This window comes from Salvelinus namaycush, chromosome 35, assembly GCF_016432855.1.
Source record: "Salvelinus namaycush isolate Seneca chromosome 35, SaNama_1.0, whole genome shotgun sequence".
In the NCBI taxonomy this organism is placed as follows: Eukaryota; Metazoa; Chordata; class Actinopteri; order Salmoniformes; family Salmonidae; genus Salvelinus; species Salvelinus namaycush.
In genome coordinates, this window is record NC_052341.1 from 6,290,017 (window position 1) to 6,306,449 (window position 16,433).

Genomic DNA, 16,433 nt, shown 5'->3' on the forward strand with positions numbered 1-16,433 from the left:
CTGATATGGACTCCTGTATGAGCCAGTGGCTTGACATTGTGACACCTGCTTTTAGCTGTAACATGGAACAGAGACAGATAAAATGTATATAATAACCTACTTTCTACAGTAAATTAAATCTGCTGGGCTGCGTGGGACACTTATAACCTAGGTGTGTTCTTGTGTTTGTGTGTTCTTGTGCGTGTGTGTTCTTGTGTTTGTGTGTTCTTGTGCGTGTGTGTTTGTGTGTTCTTGTGCGTGTGTGTTCTTGTGTTTGTGTGTACTTGTGCGTGTGTGTACTTGTGCGTGTGTGTACTTGTGCGTGTGTGTTCTTGTGCGTGTGTGTACTTGTGCGTGTGTGTTCTTGTGTTTGTGTGTTCTTGTGCGTGTGTGTTCTTGTGCGTGTGTGTTCTTGTGTTTGTGTGTACTTGTGCGTGTGTGTTCTTGTGCATGTGTGTTCTTGTGTTTGTGTGTTCTTGTGCGTGTGTGTTCTTGTGCGTGTGTGTTCTTGTGTTTGTGTGTTCTTGTGCGTGTGTGTTCTTGTGTTTGTGTGTGTGTCCAAGTCACTTGCTCGCCCCCTTTTCCCCAACATTTCCCCCTGCACTCCTCCAGTTGTTGTTGATGTGGAAAAGCCTCTAAGCCCTTTCCTTCTTCCCCCTGAAGTTGATTTCAGTATTTTAATCATCCACTTTAATTAGAAGTGGATTCCTTTTCTTGCTTTTCTGCACTTCCTAAAATAGTTTTTTCTGTGCCGGTGAAGTGGAATGCTGGAAAGTCCCTGAAAGCATTTTAAATTTAAAAAGCCATTGAGTCTGTCAGTGGCAGAAGTGGGAACAATTCCCCATGAACACCTGCTCCTGTCCTTGAGGGCCAATATGACTTTTTCCATTACATTCAGACGAAGCAGAAATGTGACGTCTACATTTTCAACGGTGCAATGTTGAAACATGGCTGTTCTTATAAGGAAATTGTATCGGCTATGGGTTGCACTTAACTTAGATGAGACCGTGTGTTCAAAACAAGGACTGTATCTCCCTCTAGGTGAGCTTGTGGCATATACTCTTACTCATACCATAGGATGACCATGGAGATGTTGTGCTCTCTATATCAGCTAGGCCTTGGGGAAGACACCTCTACGTCCACATAGGGATAGAATGGTCCAAGTGTCTAAACTCTATAGATACCTCACCATGAAACTCCATGACATAAAGTAGCGAGACTGCAGTCCCAGAGCTTAGTTGTGTTCGCCTATGAATGCATGATATGAACAATGCGATATTAATGATCTGGAGTGAAGGCAATGGAACTCATACAGTAGCCTAATTAAGCCAAATGTGATTCTACACATATCAGATCAGCCTCTTGGTCTGGAGGTCGATTCAACAAACAGCACTTTAGATATGAAATCATATACAGCACACAGAATAACGAAAAAGGTTGCTTATATCCAGAAAACTAGAATTTATATGAGAGCTGCACCTCATTTGAATGACACACAGTATTTGGCTAAAATAACACATGCACAGTGGGAGGAAATACCTCTTAATTTTTGTTCATGTATGGGACTATAGACCTAACTGCTGGCCACATTTCTGGGTGTATTGTGTTCCTTTATGCAGGACATTGATATTTCAGGAGTATCTTTAATTAAGCACTGACAGAATCTGGGCCAGGCAATGACATTTCCTCATCGTTGGATTTCAACAATGTCGGGCAGACGAGACAATTTCAGCCCATTCAAATCATAATGAAACTCATAGCTATGGTGTTAAGGTAACATAAATCCAACACTAAAAGGCTAAGGGAGCTGGTGAATTGGGAGAATTGACCTCTCCTCGCTGAAAAATATAATACATAATAAAAAGGCATATAGGTCATGGCATATTCAACTATAGACTTATAGACAAAATGCCAGACAGCAAAAATATACGAAAATATAGGATTTAAATGTCCAACAAACACACACACACACACTACAGTGTTTGAAAAGAGGCCAACATTCTACAGGAAGATTGTTGCCTTTAAACAAGCCTCTTTATCATTCAGGATGAACTCTGTTCCATCCACCTGGATATGACGTTAAGCCTCTGGGCAGAGTGCCGTGCTGGGAAAGGAGAGGCAGTTATTGTACAAATGGCTTATTGCTCTTAATTGGGGCCTTGTAATGTTGACGTAGACACTCAGCTTCACTGATTCGTTAGGGGGACGTATGCAGGGAAAATTACCGGCTCTCATTGAGAAGCACTTGTTTCCTGTAACTGTTATAGTCCTCTATATGACAGTGTTTGCTTATGTGGTAGCTGAGGAGGCAGATCATCAGTTGAATGAGCCCAGTCTACACCTGCATGTCAGCTGGGTCTGTTCTGGCCTTGGTCACACACAGACAGTTACACACACAGGCAGTCAGTCAACAGTCAGTCAACAGGTTTTATTGTCTGAAAGCCTTGCAGGAACTGGTGCCTTCAAGTCCTCTAATCTCGGCTGGGCTGCAGTCACCAGGGCAACGGTACAAACCCTCTCCGATGTTCACAACCCTTTAGGCCATTAGGATTGGTCAACGAGCCTCTTCCTGTGACAAGTGGCCTGCTGAACATCAAGAGGGTCGTTCCCTTTCTCTGAAGGTCAACAAGGCTGCAGTGTGTTCCACGATCGACCCTTAACCTGCCACGCACACAATGTTAAATCTCCTAGTATTACTTCTCTACTCTCTTGGACAAATACCAATACCCGAGCCCAATGTACATTAGATTATAGTCTTTCAATCTGCTGTACAAAAGGCATTGACTCACTTGATAATAAAAGCATAGCTTAGACTGTAGAGGTTGAGTAACATACATACTGACACACCCCCATATGTAGCCACATGTACTAGAACTGCTCTGCAATTGTCTGATTCCTTTCCCCTACTCCATTTGAGTCAATGAGTTTGAGTGTGTTTTAACTGGTCGTACAAGTCTGACTCACTAAGAGCATCCAGCTACCACTCTAGCCAATGGTTTTAGATTCAGTCATTCAGGTTTCTGTGCTGCGGTGCTGCTGGCTCATTGTCGTGAATCTGAGTGCAATCGGTAGAATAGTTAGTCTTCTAGCCTGTAGTATTGGCATGCTAGAATTTTCCTGAGTGTCTACAAGGCTGTAGTCGTTGTTGGCTTGATGGGTGAGTGAGTTCAAAATATGTGGGACCTGCAGTATTGGCATGATTCTGAGGGTCTAAAACAGGGTCTATAGACATATTGTATAGACAGGCATTTTTGCAGGGTAAACTCTCACCATAGATACGGGTGTGCTGCTCTGCGGTCTAAAACTCACACAGCTCTATTAATTAGCTGTTTGATGCTGTTAATTGAGCTCCCACAGCTGCACTAATTGATAACACCATTGCCATTGACAACAGGAAACACATATCTGCCTATTCGACAGCCCTATTCAAGCTCTTAGCAGTGTCAGAGAAGAGACTTCCAGCACGGCTATATATAAACTCAGCAAAAAAAGAAACGTCCTCTCACTGTCAACTGCGTTTATTTTCAGCAAACTTAACATGTGTAAATATTTGTATGAACATAAGATTCAACAACTGAGACATAAACTGAACAAGTTCCACAGACATGTGACTAACAGAAATGGAATAATGTGTCCCTGAACAAAGGGGGGTCAAAATCAAAAGTAACAGTCAGTATCTGGTGTGGCCACCAGCTGCATTAAGTACTGCAGTGCATCTCCTTCTCATGGACTGCACCAGATTTGCCAGTTCTTGCTGTGAGATGTTACCCCACTCTTCCACCAAGGCACCTGCAAGTTCCCAAACACTTCTGGGGGGAATGGCCCTCACCCTCCGATCCAACAGGTCCCAGACGTGCTCAATGGGATTGAGATCCGGGCTCTTCGCTGGCCATGGCAGAACACTGACATTCCTGTCTTGCAGGAAATCATGCACAGAACGAGCAGTATGGCTGGTGGAATTGTCATGCTGGAGGGTCATGTCAGGATGAGCCTGCAGGAAGGGTACCACATGAGGGAGGAGGATGTTTTCACTGTAACGCACAGCGTTGAGATTGCCTGCAATGACAACAAGCTCAGTCCGATGATGCTGTGACACACAGCCTCAGACCATGACGGACCCTCCACCTCCAAATTGATCCCACTCCAGAGTACAGGCCTCGGTGTAACGCTCATTCCTTCGACGATATACGTGAATCCGACCATCACCCCTGGTGAGACAAAACCGCAACTCGTCAGTGAAGAGAACTTTTTGCCAGTCCTGTCTGGTCCAGCAACGGTGGGTTTGTGCCCATAGACGACGTTATTGCCGGTGATGTCTGGTGAGGACCTGCCTACAACAGGCCTATAAGAGCTCAGTCCAGCCTCTCTCAGCCTATTGCAAACAGTCTGACCACTGATGGAGGGTTTATGCGTTCCTGGTGTAACTCGGGCAGTTGTTGTTACCATCCTGTACCTGTCCCGCAGGTGTGATGTTCGGATGTACCGATCCTGTGCAGGTGTTGTTACACGTCTGTCACTGCGAGGACGATCAGCTATCCGTCCTGTCTCCCTGTAGCGCTGTCTTAGGCGTCTCACAGTACGGACATTGTAATTTATTGCCCTGGCCACATCTGCAGTCCTCATGCCTCCTTGCAGCATGCCTAAGGCACGTACACGCAGATGAGCAGGGACCCTGGGTATCTTTCTTTTGGTGTTTTACAGAGTCAGTAGAAAGGCATCTTTAGTGTCCTAAGTTTTCATAACTGTGACCTTTTGCTGAGTTTATATACATACAGTACCAGTCAAAAGTTTGGACACACCTACTCATTCAAGAGTTTTTCTTTATTTGTACTATTTTCTACATTGTAGAATAATAGTGAAGACATCAAAACTATGAAATAACACATATGGAATCATGTAGTAACCAAAAAAGTGTTAAACAAATCAAAATATATTTTATATTTGAGATTCTTCAAATAGCCACCCTTTGTCTTGACGACAGCTTTGCACACTCTTCACATTCTCTCAACCAGCTTCACCTGGAATGATTTTCCAACAGTCGTGACGGAGTCCCCACATATGCTACTGCTTTTCCTTAAGTCTGCGGTTCGACTCATCCCTAACCATCTCAATTTGGTTGAGGTCGGTGGATTGTAATCTGATGCAGCACTCCATCACTCTCCTTCTTGGTCAAATAGCCCTTACACAGCCTGGAGGTGTTTTGGGTCATTGTCCTGTTGAAAAACAAATGATAGTCCCACTAAGCTCAAACCAGATGGGACGTCGTATCGCTGCAGAATGCTGTGGTAGCCATGCTGGTTAAGTGTGCCTTGAATTCTAAATAAATCACAGACAGTGTCACCAGCAAAGCACCCCCACACCATAACACCTCCTTCTCCATGCTTCACAGTGGGAAATACACATGCGGAGATCATCAGTTCACCCACAACGTGTCTCACAAATTCACGGTGGTTGGAACCAAAAATCTCCAATTTGGACTCCAGACCACAGGACAAATTTCCACCGGTCTAATGTCCATTACTCATGTTTCTTGGACTAAGCAAGTCTCTTCTTCTTATTGGTGTCCTTTAGTAGTGGTTCCTTTGCAGCAATTAGGCCAAGAAGGCCTGATTCACACAGTCTCCTCTGCACAGTTGATGTTGAGATGTGTCTATTACTTGAACTCTGTGAAGCATATATATATATATATATATATATATATATATATATATATATATATATATATATACTGTGGTATTTATATACTGTATATATTTATAATTGTGTTCTAATGCTCATCAGCTCAGGCTACCATTGCCATCATTGTTATAATTCTAGGTTTCAATGCACGTAATGACAATATCGTCCTACTATTTTCTTTCACCCACATTATTTACATAATTAGAATCTGACATCAACTGTCCTACCTTTGTATTGTAGTCTGGAATGCATTTGAAAAGCCTATTATCTTAGAGGTAGAATGTGTTTCACCTGTCATTGACTGAGATAATGATACTGAGGGAAGAAGGTTGACTAGTACAGTAGTGGAATCAGACGGCTAGGTCACAGGAATGCATACAGTGGAAGAGGAGGAGAGGAAAGGAGAAAAGAGGAGAGTGTTCTTAGTTAATGACCACACTTGTGCGTTATGGTAGCACCATACTGGGCTGAGCGCTGGTAATGGAGCGCGGCGGGGGCCAGTCACTGTGGTATAATGGAGGGGGGGGGGGGGGGGGGGGGGGTGAGAGAGTGGCGTTAGAGCTGGCTATAATCGTGACAGTGTCGTGACTACTCTAAAAATGACAGGCCAGGCACCAGGCCAGGCGGAGAGGGCTGGGGCTGGAGGCGGAGAGGGCTGGGGCTGGAGGCGGAGAGGGCTGGGGAATGGGGGACGTATTTTATTATGGTCAAAGTAATTGCCTGTAATGGCAAGGAAATATAATGACAGCATTGATTGAACCAGATGAAACATAAAAGAACAGCACCTTTGTTTAGAAATAGTCCGGAACACTTGGTGTAACTCTCCCCGTAGCCACCAGAGTTACACCAAGTGTTCCGGACTATTTCTAAACAAAGGTGCTGTTCTTTTATGTTTCTCCTGTTTCTTTACGTGCTGCCATTACATTTCCTTGCCATTTCAGGCAATTAACTTGACCAGATTAAAAGAGCTGCATTTCCCCATGCCCTTGTGTACATTAAGGTTATTAGCTTACATTTCGTCATTTTACATCCAGCACTATAGAGCCTAATTTCATGTGGTAGTGGTTTACATAGGGTTAGCGTTGTTAAGACACTATTGAAGCAGGTATAAATAGCTAATAATGTTATGATGCCTGGATGACATAGAATCACTTTTTTACCAAAATGTGAAAAGTGCACCTCAATCAAACAATTGACATTGGGGAGTTGTGCTGTGAATCAAAGTAATTTTTAATATCAGGATATCCAGAATTTGTATTTAAACTTAAGCCTGAAACATTTGATGTGATATAGAAACCAAACATGTTTTCCATGTAAAAACAGGACTATGAAAGTAAAACCTTGAAAATGGCAAATTACCAATTTTACAATTGATGAACTCAGGAACAAGTGAGTTTAACAACTTGAAAAGCTGTCATGACTGGACAAAATGGTGGATAAAGGGATGGGATTAGCTCCTACAAACTTCCTACATTTGACCCAGCAGCCAGTAGCAGTCTGCTCCCACACATCAAACAGCTCATAAGGAAATGTCCAATGACTGACAAAAACAATCTAACAGCCTTTGATGACAGGCTACTGTACAAATACATCACGCAAGGCTGTGTACTGCAGCCAAGAGGTACATGCTGGCTCTCTGTGTTATCCGTAGCTCAGCCAGCAGGAGGACTTCCTGCCAGAAGGGCTGTGGGTTTCCTGTGTTGTGGGGCAGCAGGAGTGTGCAACATTGGGCCTCATTGTAACTGGCACATTCTGGGTTTCCTCTACAACCTCTGGTGAACCAGATCACAACCCCACAACCTTCTCATCTATACCCTCTCTCTGGTCACAGCAGTGTGGGCTGATTATTCAGATTCTGATCCCCTCTTCAACAGTCCAACAGCTATAGACAAGTTATAGACACCCTATGTCCTAAGTCCAATATATCTAATTTCGTGATATCAACTCCCTTGAAAGGTCTCGTATTATTTTAGCCGGGAGAGCGAGGGAACGCCGAGGCCTTTTGTGGGAGAAATCCGAGAGGGCGTCTGTCACAGACCTCAATGCCAGCGTTATGTAAATCTCTGACTTTTCCTGATGTAAAGCTGAATAAAAACACATTAATGCCGTGTGTATATTTAAAAATCTCCCTGACTCCTTCAGATTTCGGCAGCAGATCCAGTAATCATGTTGACAAATTAATGGTAGAGAATTAGTTGTCCATTAAAAGTGTATTATGCGCTACGCTGGCATATAAAATTACTCACAAATAGTGGAGGGAGAGAGAGAGAGACGGAGGAGAGTGAGAATGAATTCCACCGGCTCTGATTCTGGGAGAATGCTTATGATTGACATCTTTAGACTGTGATAAATCAAAGCAACGTGGATGTCAGCCACAAAGGCTCTGGTTCTCTCTCTGTAACACACACACATACTATGAGGCTTTTGTACCAAATAAGTATTTTTGCCAGACAGTTGGTATGTCATTGAGTCTAGGCAGATCTCAGCAGTGTGAGGTGAGATGTAGAGTGAGGTGAGATGGAGTATAGGGCAGTAAAGTCAATTCTACCCTCTGCAAAAAAATTATGTAAATGTCAGTTTATTTGTCAGTACATGCCTTGATAGCCAGTGTTGTTGCTCAGAGCTTTGCAAGTTTTCAACATCAGGCAAATAAAGTTGAAGTTAAAATAAACATGTAAGCGGTAGTTATTTCTCCACTTTTCTTCTCTTCGGCTCTGAGAAATGTAATTCAGATGTCAACCCCCAGTCTTTCTGTCTTCATCTCAGTACACTGTCTTTTTCTTTCCATTGTTCCCTTTGTTCTCTCTGCTGTTCCTTTATCCAGCGAGACATCGACGAGTAGGGAAGAAAAGATGACACGCTTTCAGAGCCGTCTCTCCGTGTCCCGGCTCGAGTGGCTGTCATTTTTACAGCGGTGCACTGACAGCTCCCACTGTATGGGAACACCCCCGTCCCATAATGGCCCTGATGAAGCCACGTCTGTCTGCTGTCCGTCAAGCTGTCTGCCTGGCTGTCTCTCTCTGCCTTTCGTCTGCTGCTTCCCATATCACATCTCTCTTATAGTACATTATCACATTATATCCTGCTACATCTGCCCGTTACACATTTCACAGTCACATCAGCCATGACATTAGCCATATCGCTCCATAATGTAGTCACACCACCCATCACATTAACCGTATCTTATATCAGATTCTCAGCTTGACATCTCACCATGTAACTTCCATAACCCCCCTCTGATCTAAAGCAAACATCACTATGGCCAAACTCACCGCTGTGTTTATGGTGCTGGATTGGTCTAGAGTTATATTACGGCTGTTATTATTCTCCTGAATGATGAACACACAGTGATCAGCTCCTTAGAATGGATCCAGGTCTGGTCCAGGGCAGCTGGACCTCGGCTCTGGAAATTCTGACCCACGCTGAGTCTCCTAATCAGGAGGACCCAATTCTGGAGGCTGAAAGGAGAGGAAGGGGAAAGGGAGGCCACAGCACAATACTCCCAGGAAGCATTAGGACTAGCCTGCCACTGTGGCCACATTCCCTCAGCCCAGCCCACCCGACCATCTGCAACAATACCTCTCAGAGCCCTTTAGAGCAGGGCCACCAGGGCACAAAAGCACAACGGAAACGGGGCTAACTTTTGGGAGATTGGATGCCCCCACCCTCCCTCCACCCCCAGCACTGGCAGCCCTACAGGGACACAGAGGGTAGGGAGCAGGGGGCCATTGTGGAGAGGGGGAAATAAGTTCTAGTAGTTAGTAGAGGGCCAATGTTTCTCTGTACGGGCAGTGGGGGAAAAATGATCTTTTGTGACTTGTGTTCTCTAGCAGTATTCTCGTGGAAGGAAAAAAAAATGGAGCAGGGGCTATTTGGCCACCCCTTTTCCTCTCCCCTCCTGTCCAATCAATGGGATTCAGTTAGTTACTTAGGACCCCACTGTAGTGGTAGGAATGTCTTAAGGAACAAGGGAGCCACACAAATAGCGGGCCTGAGTTTGGACGTGTTTGTTCAACAGAAAAGGAGTCAGTCAGGAAGAGTCCCCTTCCATTCCATTCCACCCCTTTGCCTCCTCTTCATTCAGCCAGACTGTTGACAAAGATGTTCAGTGTTTTGGGGAAAAAGTCAGTGGCTCAACATCTCGTTCAGAGGAGAAGCCACAGACACTGGGAGGGGGGACTGTCCTTCAGAGGGCCACACAACAAGGACACATAGGTCACTGTTATACTAGGTGAGGGAGCCCAGGTATCTCAAATAGACATGGATGGTATTCTCCATTATGGTATATTGAAAGCTGCACTTGCACTGCACTGGTGGGTCTCATATAGGAAGAGGAATAACATAAATATGGCTACGGTAAGAGATGATTACCATCTCTGTCATATCCTTACAGACAGTACTCGCACAAACATAGATTGTCCAAAATACTTTCTTTAACCTAATCTGTCTGCATTCCAAGAAAAGGTAGTATTGTTTGTTTTGCAATCTCGATGACAGTTTGGTAACACAGTTTAGGCGTACACTTAGGGCAGAGGCCTCTGAACTATTGAGACATGACATATGGGATTTGAAAATAAATGACATCCATAATGGTAAACATTGACGGATGGAGTTGGTTTGTTTCCATTGGGGTGAGATTGGTACACTTGTGATAAGTGGTCCATTGCAGTAAAGACTGTGTACTGCTGAAGAATACCACTAATAATGCCCTTAAACAGGACCCTTTGTGCGACCTGCTATTCTCAGGCTGCAAAATTAGGCTTCCCTTTTTCCTTCTTTCTTTGGCCTCCTCCTTTCTTTTTCTGTAAACTACCATGTGAAGTGGTTCATTACTGCGCCTTCCCACTCCAGGTAGTGGCCCGGGCCATTCCCAGCACTCGAGCTCTGTAACTCCCCGCTGAAGGAAAACATGGCACACAAAGGTCTTGTTAGCACTTCCTATGTGAAATTAGCAGCTTTCTTGAAGGTACAACTCCAATTACCTATCATCAAGGAGGATGCGCCCATAGCCCACAATGTGGCCCCATCTCGCCATTGGCATTCTGCAGGGCCCGTAGTACCTCTCTAATTAAGACTAAGACGCTCTTCTCCCCTCCTGTGTCTGAGTGCATTTATTTACCACATACTCAGAGACTCTACCCCCTTCTCCTCTTCTCCCCTCCAGAAATACTCCCAAGATGCACCATGAAGAAGACACAGAAGGGCTCTTTTTCTCGGAGCTGCTTGGAGATGTGGGCCGTGGTATAGTTCCTCCTATACTGTTACACCCTTCAAGACCTCTGGGCCCCGCCCGCTTCGGATGCATTGTTCGCAACTTGAGAATTCTTCCTCCTGCTCAAAGGTGGCTGGAGAAGGGAACAACAGGCCACAGAACAGGAGAGGCTGGGATGGGTGCTAAGGGGGGTGGGGGGATGGAGGGGTGGATGGGGGGGGGGTTACATCCTTGGAAGCGACTAATGATGGAGGAAAGGAAAAATATTGCTGGCCTTGCTCAGGCTCCTAAAAAGCTGGGATCCTTGGGCTGGCTGAGTATTATGATGGGAGACGGTCCCCATACCCCACCCTGCTGCTCCCACCCCCAAGGCTGCACACAACACCTTAGGTGGTCAGGTCCCATTGCCTGAAATGAGAGAAGAAGTGAATTAGGAAGTGGATATGAGGCCTGCTTCGTAGTAGATATACAAGTGTTGAAGGAACCTATGTGGGATTGGAGGGGTGGAGTGGCTAAATTAGGAGATTAAAGCAATAGCTTGGATTGCTGTTTTACTTAACCCCCTCACACTACCGACTACAATCCACTACACTACAATCATACATTTCACTGGTGAGAAACCGAACAAGGCAAGACACCTGGATGAGAAGAAGCTTCAATTAATTTGTAACAGTTATAGTTAACAGGATGGACATTGATTGTAGTGAACACATACAGTATTGTCATTTGAATATGGATGTATAGTGAATGCATATTACCATTAGAACTGCATGTATAGTGAATGCATATTACCAGAATGATTGTATATTGACAGTTTGTCCAACTGTTTACATGTATAAAGACTTTTCTTGTGTTACATTTGCACACTGCTCCCTAATACAGTAGAGTAGATTGTGAACGAGATGAATGGTGTTAGTGTAACGTAACTAATGTTCGGGAGAAAGACCACACCTGAAACAATTTGCAAGTCCTCCCCTCACCAAATAATGGCTGAATATATACTCATCAAAACCAGTTTCTCTTATCGTAATATGTTGTAGCATTTTGCATCCCTCCACCAACACTCTCTCCTTCTCTTATGTTTTTCTCCCTATTTTTTAACTCAACTCAGGGCAGACGTAACATAGTAAATGAAAATCAGAGACACTCCAATGAGTGTGATATGTTAAGTTTGGTATGGTATGTATTAATTTCTGGATGTCCATCATCCATTTGGTATGATATGTCACAAATTACAATTCATAATGTATGATATGCTACGAATTGTAATTCGTACAGTAGGTTAAAAATTAACAATTTGTTGTGGCTAAAGGATTATGGTTAGGGGAAGGGTTAACTAACATCCTAAGTAGTAGCTAAAAAGTAGTAAGTAATTGCAAAGTTGCTAATTAGTTAAAAAGCTAAAGTTGTCCATGATGAGATTAGAACACACAGCCTTTGGGTTACTAGACATTCACATTATAAGTAGGTTTGTTTTTGCCTTAAGTAACCTTCTGTTTTACATAACCATAACAAACTTAACATATCATTTTAATTTGGTGTCCCATATTTTAATGTATTATGTTACGTCTAGTCTATGAGACCAGGGTGTGTTTCCCATGATCCATAAGGGGGATTTACTGCAGAGTCCACCAGGACTCACAACATAACACTCAGTCTTCATCTCCCCCTCCCGATCCTGCAGCACTGTTGAATATTCGTTTAGAAAGGCATTCTAGAGTGGGCATTACATTTATATATAAAGGATAGTTGGAAAAGACATAGGACACCTCTGAAGTAGTACCAACAATAGGCACTTTTTTACGGTTCTAAAGCAACCGTGGTAGGCTATAAGCAGCATGAACGCCTCCGCTCTGTACATTATCTGGTCGTCCATTTTTTCCAAGATAATATACAGAACTTCGGCGTTCATCCTTCCCTTACGTATAGCCTACAGCCAGAGCTGATACCACTAGACGTGCATTAGATTAATGGCACATTTATCCAATCTCAACTCCTTTCTGTGACGGTATCACTGGATGAGATTAGTGGATAGAGAACATAGCTTTCTGCTTGAATTAAACTCCCCCCACCAACCACGTTGTATGTAGACAATATCATTGATCGGATCTGCAGGGCAAAACTAATCAATAATAGCAACATGAATAACCCCCAAAAATCTGTCATTCTGTTTGACATGGGCTGCACTATTTATTAACGTTCACAAATTATATAAAGACTTTCACAATTGCAATGAGGGAGAATAGGGTCTAGCCAACAAATTAGTGTTTTGCATAATTGAGGGCTTGTGCTATAGGCCTATTGCTAAATCACTCAATAAATATGCACAATGTGTAAAGAATAATAGAGTTTATGAGCTTAGAACGAATTTAAGAACAATCCCCTGTTGATACTTCTAGGCTATAAATTGCTGAGACAATGAATAGACCTATTTTTAGTTTGCCAAGGGAACTATAATCCAGGTACCAGAATTCAGTCAATGTAGGTTATTTGAATGAGATGGTTATTCACTAATCTCGGAAACCCAGAACTAAAATCTCGCGTAATTGCATCAGATGCTCGGTTTAATTTACGTGCTTCTGTTCACCAGAGATTAGTTATTCACCAACCATGTTGTGTTGTAGACCTAGTTAATTAAAACACATTTTCCACACCTCAGAAAATACAATGTCTCTGCATCTAGGCTACATCCAAGTCGGTATATAAAAAATATTATGTGTTTCCCCACAGACATAATTCAAAGTGAAAAATTAAGTATATTTTAAAGGTCCAATGCAGCCGTTTTTATCTCAATATCAAATCATTTCTGGGTAACAATTAAATAACTTACTGTGATTGTTTTCAGTTAACATGGTAATTTAAAAAAACAAAAATAGCTTCTTAGCAATGAGCAATTTCTCATGCAAGAATTTTGATAGCACTATCTTGGAGTGGTCTAAATCGGGCGGGGATAACTGAAAACTATTATTGCAGAGAGGTATGAAACTCTATTATTGGTCTATTAAGTAATTTACCACCTGATGATGTCACCAGGCAGGCTAAAACTCCATCCCACTAAAACAGGCTGACATTTTCACAGTATTATTCCAACTTCAAAGTTTGGAAATATATATAAAACACAGGAAACCACGTTTTGACTGCACTGGGCCTTTAACAAATACATAACCTATGTATGTATTATATTTCCGCAGATGAAAATGTGTTGGATAGTCAGTAGTCAATGTGGGAACCTTGGCTGTGCAACCTGTAGGTGCCTTGTGGATGTTCTGTTTGAATTGAATTAATCTCCAGAATATATCGACTAGGCTAGGCTATAGCCTTACATAACATTTTACAGTAGGTCTACATGCATTTCTATAGTCCGTTGTACCTCAGTTTGTAGAGCATGGTGCTTGCAATGCCAGGGTTGTGGGTTTGATTCCCATGGGGGAACAGTATGAAAATGTATGCTCTCAATACTGTAAGTCGCTCTGGATAAAAGCATCTGCTGAATGACTAAAATGTAATTGTAGTAGCCTAGGTAGTCTTAAGAAAAAAACTAGACTTTTGGGAGTATTGTTCCCTCTAGCAACGATGAATGGACAGAGGCATGTGCACAAAGAGTGAGAGAGAGAGACAAAAATGTGTGCAATTTATTTGAGGTTTTACCTCGTTGTTTTACCAAAAAGCCTCAGACTTTTGTGTTTCCACCTCCATGGCCCGATTCCTTGGCCATGGTCTCAGTGGACCTGCTCTGACTTGGGGCCAAGGAAAGGCTGCTGGGGTGTTCGGCTTCATTTACATAACAATGGCTAACTGTGAACATGGGTTTACACCTTTGATGGTTAACACCTCACAAAGCAACTGTTTTGATTATGCAGAGGTTGTTGATTCTGCTCTTCACAGGTTCTCACTGTCAGTCCTAGTTATGTAAACACAATTTCCAGGGTGTATACACTAGTGTAACACTGGTGTTACAGTCGAAAAGCAGCAGTTAATAAAAAATATAAAACATTTTGACCTAGCTAAAGGACCAAGCCTATATATGACATGATGAAATCTGTCATTTCGTTTTAGCTAAGATGGCTGTAAAAAGTATTTTTGCTCTCTAGCCTATCAAATTCAAACCTGAAAGGAAATGTCTTGATAGCAATGCCTGATAGTCTAAGCTAAACTTGGAGTTGCACTTTAGGCTAGGCTACTAAGGAGTCCTATGAAGGTGAAAAAATAACAAATGATAGGATAATATTGCAATATTTCACATTAAATGTAGTCAATAAATGTTAATGTGAGAAAAAAGGCATGTCCAAGTAGGATTGATTGATTGACTGATTAAATAATTGATTGGTAGGTGACATATATGTTAGTGCTATAGGCCTACCCTACCTAATCAAAATTATTTTGGGGAAGTGTGTAAATGCACATTTCTCTCAAATTGTGTCTTAGACCCCAACCCTCATGATGATGAGGATGAATAGTAGGATTGCTATTACTAGGCTATTATTCTCATTATATGCAGTATTAGGTTAGATAAACTGTTTATTAGTCACCATAAAATATGAATATACTGTATCTTGGAGCCACCAGAATAGAAGACATCAACAAAAATGATATATATTTTTATCATGACTTAACCATCCGTTCTAGTGCAGAGCCTTATCCAGGAACTGTAGACAGGGCTCGAGCTGCAGAAGGCGTTGAAATCCATGTATTCAGCCCCTTTCCTTTCTCTCCCTCTCCCTCTCTTTCTCTCCCTCTCTTTCTCTCCTCTCCCTCTCTTTCTCTCCCCTCCCTCTCTTTCTCTCCCCTCCCTCTCCCTCTCTTTCTCCTCCCTCTCCCTCTCCCTCTCTTTCTCCTACCTCTCCCTCCCCCTCTCTTTCTCCTACCTCTCCCTCTCTTTCTCCTCCCTCTCCCTCTCCGCATCTCGAAAGCAGGTCCTGAAAGACTAGCCGCATCAGCTATTACATATTTAATCAAAACAATGAAACTATATGAAAGATTAAGGGTGCCTACAAATAATTAAGGATTATTGCAATGAAAAATGCATGCTTATTGTAACCTAGGAGTTCATGATATGAACAATACAATATTAACGATTTGAAGTGAAGGCAATATAAACCAAATGTGATTATACTGGGCAGTGCTGCGAGATACAGATCAGCCGCTATACTCACAACAAACAACACTTTAGATATGAAATCATATACAACAAGGTGAATAACGAAATATGAAGAAAACTAGTATTCAAATGAGAGCGGCACCTTATCTGAATGACAGAATTTGGCAAAAATGAGCCTACACATGCACAGACATTAAGAGGTATTTCCCCCCCATTTTTGTTCATTTATGGGACTATAGACCTAACTGCTGGCCACATTTCTGGGTGTATTGTGTTCCTTTATGCAGGACATTGATATTTCAGGAGTATCTTTAATTAAGCACTGACAGAATCTGGGCCAGGCAATGACATTTCCTCTTCGTTGGATTTCAACAATGTCGGGCAGACGAGACAATTTCAGCCCATTCAAATCATAATGAAACTCATAGCTATGGTGTTAAGGTAACATAAATTGCAACACTAAAA